This window comes from Myotis brandtii, unplaced genomic scaffold (assembly GCF_000412655.1).
Source record: "Myotis brandtii unplaced genomic scaffold, ASM41265v1 scaffold107, whole genome shotgun sequence".
Taxonomy (NCBI): domain Eukaryota; kingdom Metazoa; phylum Chordata; class Mammalia; order Chiroptera; family Vespertilionidae; genus Myotis; species Myotis brandtii.
The window spans coordinates 3,929,416-3,934,528 of NW_005353629.1; the positions used below are offsets into that span (position 1 = coordinate 3,929,416).

Below are 5,113 nucleotides of genomic sequence, written 5' to 3' on the forward strand. Positions count from 1 at the left end.
CCCAAAGCAGAGGGGTTAGGTCGCTGTGTGCCCTGCCCCCGCCCCTCTCCAGGGCTGTCCTCCCCTGTCCGGTGCCAAGCCTGGGTCTCCAGCATCAAAGTAAAGAAATAGAACAAACCCATCCAGGGCGTCTTTAAATATTCAGATGCGCCCCTCACGGCTAAATTAAGCTTTCCTAAGAAAAAGCAAGTCAATTAGTTCAAAATGTGGGTTAGTGCTTCTGGGTATTTAAAAGGGGATTTTTTTTTTCTTTTTTAGTTCATTTAGAAACATAGCCACGGGGCAGGCCTAGACCCGCTCCTCAGCACATCCCTGAATTGCCACCAGATTCCCAGGTACTCAGTTCCGACATCCAGAGCTTCCAAATCTGGTCCTGAACGTTCTCAAAGTCACGAAGGCGTGGCCATAGGAGCTTTGAGCGGATCCTGCTTTGCCCTTTTCCTTCACATCCTTTGTCTCCACCGTCATACGGATGGATCGCCCTCCAAGGCGCCTGGCCCGATACAGCACAGGCCTCCCTGCGTCTCCCTCGCTTCACCCAGCGACCGCGAGCTCTCTAACGCCTGTGAGCAGAGGCAGGTCTCCGCCATCGGGACAGGCGGCTGCGGAGCACACTGCACACACACTGAAACCCACCTGCCCAAGTTGTCTCTGTGCAATGAGCCCAACTTGACCAAAATGCAAATAGAACTCGGTATTTCTTAAGAAGATGAATTCCCAGAGGCAATTTCTGGGCCCTAGAATATGAACGCTTTCATGGCTCCTCCATTATTTAAAATACATGTATTTGTTACAAGACATTAACACATATCTCCGTTTCCACCTTAATTAGTATTGCAGTGACACTGAAATAAAGGTCATTGAATAATAGGACTAACATCCACTTCAGTCCTACACACCCTTTAAAGATATGTTACGAAGGTAAAGAAACTATATTAATTTTACTTGAACGTTGACAGCCCTCACCCTGGACTTCTTTATTGAGCAGATGAAGTTTTGTTATCAGAATACGATGACAGCAGAATATCTTAGGCTCCACAAGAACACAATGGCCTTCTGGAGAACTACGTTCCCCTCAGACTACTTGCTTTAAAAACATCTAGGAGACTGGCGGTGGGTGAAAAGATAATTATAGTTACCAGGTAGCAACCAGAAACTAAAAACTCCTCTCCTGTCAATCCTTGTGTTAAGTTCAAGCTGACCTGCTTTTTGACAAAGCATCACAGATAAAAACAGGCAACTCTCTCCTCGCTCCCTCCCGGGAGATGTAGCTGGGACAGCCCGGGGGTTCAGCAGGAAACCTCTCCTTCTAGTCTGGTGGGTTTGTGGGCATTCCTTTGCCTCTAAACCAGGGGTGGGGAACCTTTTTCCTGCCAAGGGCCATTTGGATCTTGATAACATCACTTGAGGGCCATACAGAATGATCAACTTAAACATTAGCCTGCTCTATCTGGTCAAACATTTAATTAGTCTTGACAGGGCCAGACCAAATGATTTCTCAGGCCTTATGCAGCAGCCCGCGGGCCGGACATTCCTCACCCCTGCTCTGAACTTTTCCTGTCATTCTCCCAAGACACAAGTGGGTCCCTACGCCCAACAGCCCAAGAAAACAGTCCCAGTGCGTTAGGTGCCAAGTGGCAAAGGTGAGCTGCCTCTTGGGCCAGGCCCGCTGTGCTCAGGGCCCCAAGCCTCGGTCCAAGATGATGCCAACTCTCAAAGATTCCCAAGTCAGATGACACACGTATTTTAAGGAAGTTGTTCCCTTGAAGACTCCTTCCTTCCTTCCTTCCTTCCTTCCTTCCTTCCTTCCTTCCTTCCTTCCTTCCTTCCTTCAGTTTCATTCTCTGGTTCCTAGAAGCTCAGTGTGGTCCAGTGACTCAAGCCTGGGCTGTGGGCCTCACTCTCCTGCCCAGTGAGGTCTGGGCAACCTGGGCTCTGGGAGACCTGGCCGAGCCGCTCACCCTCTGGGAGGCTCCTGGCCTTGGTGTTTTGTTTATCACCAAGCCTTCAGAGCAAGAGCTAACCGTTGGATGTTTGCTAATGCTCCAGGCACTGGATTGCCTCCTTCACTAATATTAACCCATTCAACTCTCACAACAACCCTAGGATGGAGGGGCTATTATTATCATCATCCAGATAATAAAGTGGGAGAACTGAGACACGAAAGAGGGCCCCTGGTAAAGCCAAACCAGGCGTCAAACCCGGGCAGACTGGTTTCAAAGATGAAGTTTTGAACCACTTGGCTGCATCCCCTTCCGTGGGGGTTAACTCTCTCCACACATGCATATGGCATATGTGTACGTTTACCGGGCGTCCACCGTGTGCCAGCCACATGCTCGGGAACTCTGCTGGCAGGGAATCAGGCCCGCCGTGACCGATAAGACATAGACCTTGCTCTTCTGAAATTTTCTTCTTCCACTTTGTAGAGTTGCATGGCACGGGTTCTGTTTTCATCCGAGTTCAGAAAAACATTGCTCAAGACGGTCTTCAATGGAAGTCCAAGGAATTCAGTAGTGAAACTCTGAAACCAAGACGTGTCAAACTAGCTTCAGCCTGAAGTCATATTTAAGCTCCCAAATACTTGATGAGTCTTTTAGTGATTAAATCAAGAAAGCCTGGCCTGGGAGGGGTGAGGTAGAAACAAGTGATGAACTAAGAAATGACTTAAAGTGACAAACCAAAGGTGTTTCTGGCCTCTGCCCCCAGGAGCCCATATAATTCCTTGAATTTATCAGTTTAAATCCTCCCCAACCCCCTTGTCTTAATACATGAATGCCTTCTTCTTCGATTCCTCACTCACTTCTGTAGTCACTTCCTCTCGCGCAGTGGTTCTCAACCTTCCTGATGCCACGACCCTTTAATACAGTTCCTCATGTTGTGGTGACCCCCAATTTCATTGTTACAAATTGAACATAATTAAAGCATAGTGATTAATCACAAAAACAATATGTAATTATATATGTGTTTTCCGATGGTCTTAGGCGACCCCTGTGAAAGGGTCGTTCGAGCCCCAAAGGGGTCGCGACCCACAGGTTGAGAACCGCTGCTCTAGTGTGTCCTACAAGAGAGGGAATTCCTGGTAAGGAAACAGTAAACCAAAACAGTCATTACATTCTTTTTAACTTGCAAACAATAATGTTGCCTTGTAGTTACTTTTGTCCTCATTTTTTAAAATATATTTTTCTCGATTTCAGAGAGGAACGGGGAGAGAGAGAGAGAGAGAGAGAGAGAGAGAAACATCAATGATGAGAGAGAATCATTAATCAGCTGCCTCCTGCACGCCCCACACTGGGGATGGAGCCCACAACCCGGGCATGTGCCTTGACTGGGAATTGAACTGTGACCTCCTGGTTCATAGGTTGATGCTCAACCACTGAGCCACACCAGCTGGACTGTCCTGATTTTTAAATGTAGACATTCAGATCCATATTATTTTAGATTTTTCACCAAGAAGTTTCTTGCCAAAGATAGGATTTCCCTAAAGCACAGAAGCTGTTCATTCCTTCCTTTCAGGGAAATGACGGGGGGGGGGGGGGCTCCGCAGGTCCCAGGCACTAGCCTAACCCACGAAGGCATATTGGTTTAGCAGAGGAACCAGGCAGATAAAGGATAACTATGTCAGTTATCTAACAGATGATGCTCAGAAGACTGGAAGCCGAGAGGAGGAAGAGCTGAGTATGTTTCTGATAACCGTAACCTTCCCATAAGCGTGACCTGGAAATGGGAGTGGGTGGTTATAAATGAGGGGGAAACATTTGCAGGGTTTCCTTCTGGAACAATCATGTCACGACCTTCCAGTAATCTAAGAAATGGAGAAGCACTCATACACGGGTGGTCCTTTATAATGTGATCACAGGGACCAAAGATAGGGCGCATCGTGTTGGAGTTGTGCACATCTTAGTGCAGATTCTAGTAAAGAGTTCTCGGACAGTCAAATAATCGCAACCAACGTTCCGCGCAGCACTGGAATCATTTTTTTAAAAAATATATTTCACCGATTTTTTACAGAGAGGAAAGGAGAGGGAAAGAGAGTCAGAAACATTGATGAGAGAGAAACATCAATCAGCTGCCTCCTGCACAACCCCCACTGGGGATGTGCCCGAAACCAAGGTACATGCCCTTGACCGGAATCGAACCTGGGACCCTTCAGTCCGCAGGCCGACGCTCTGTCCACTGAGCCAAATGGGCCAGGGCATGGAATCACTTTTCGATAAAGAAGGTATGCGCTCTGTGCAGGAAATACAGCAAGCTTCCTGAGCGTGGTGAGGGCGGGCTGGATGGACTTCAGGATGGGGAGAATCGAAGGCAGGGCTGGGCTGAGGGCAGAAGCCAGCGAGGATCGCCTCTCTCCCAAAATAAGCAGGAGAAAGCTTTTCTCAGTGTCTCAGGTTGGAATTGCGTGTGTGGAAGCACCGGATGCTATTGAGGGGTCATTTATTAAACCTCCTTTATGAGCTCCCCTGTAACTTTGTATTATTGGGTTTTTTAAAGTAAGCAGCTTTGGGGGGACAGGGGACAGACAGCGGTAGAGGAGTCAGTGGTAGGTTTACAGCCGCTCGGTTTTTCTGGTTCTTCCCGGTAAATACTAACCTCAAGAGGTGTTTTCCAACATGTGATGGCAGAGGATTTTGGAAGCGGGTCAAGGACTGGCGCCAGGAGCCGACTCAGCCTCGGTCGGACCAGGGCCCGGCGCGCTCTCCAAGGTGCGTCCTTGGTCCGTGATGCCGGCGGGAGGCCTGCCGGTGGTTTGCAAACTGTCCAGGCAGCATCTGAAAAGGCTGTTTTTGCAAGTCCGTTAAAAAGTGTCTTGCACTTGGAGGTTTTTTGTTTTGGGGTGTGTGTGAGTGTGTGTGTGTGTGTGTGTGTGTGTGTGTGTGTGTGTTTTGGTTCTGCTAGTCTCCACCCCCACCCTCTGGCTTTTTCCAGCGGAGACCTGCCCTGGGGGGTATTTTGTCCTGGGAGCACAAAACTATTTTCTTTTCTGAACAGAAGTTGACGTCAACCGGAGCTGTTTTGGTTGCTTTGTTTCCCGGAGCGTCCAACCCAGCACATCGCCTCGGGGAAACTGCTGGCAACTCAAAGCAGCTTGCGGGGCGGGGAGGGGAGGGGAGCT

The 5,113-nt window shown here is 48.7% G+C and overlaps 1 long non-coding RNA gene across 3 annotated transcripts in view; it reads right to left on the reverse strand.

Annotated features, from left to right (window-relative positions):
* Positions 1-33: 33 nt before the first annotated feature.
* LOC102260837 overlaps positions 34-5,113 on the reverse strand; it is a 9,104-nt gene continuing 4,024 nt past the window's right edge. The window contains exons 2-4 of one of the 3 annotated variants that reach the window (XR_001362557.1): positions 4,591-4,778; positions 2,308-2,521; positions 34-1,099 (exon numbers count right to left, since the gene is read on the reverse strand). This is a non-coding gene — a long non-coding RNA (uncharacterized LOC102260837). Of the gene's footprint in view, positions 1,108-1,371; positions 2,522-4,590; positions 4,779-5,113 lie in introns of those variants that run through there. The other 2 variants (XR_001362556.1, XR_001362555.1) reach the window with 2 other exon arrangements.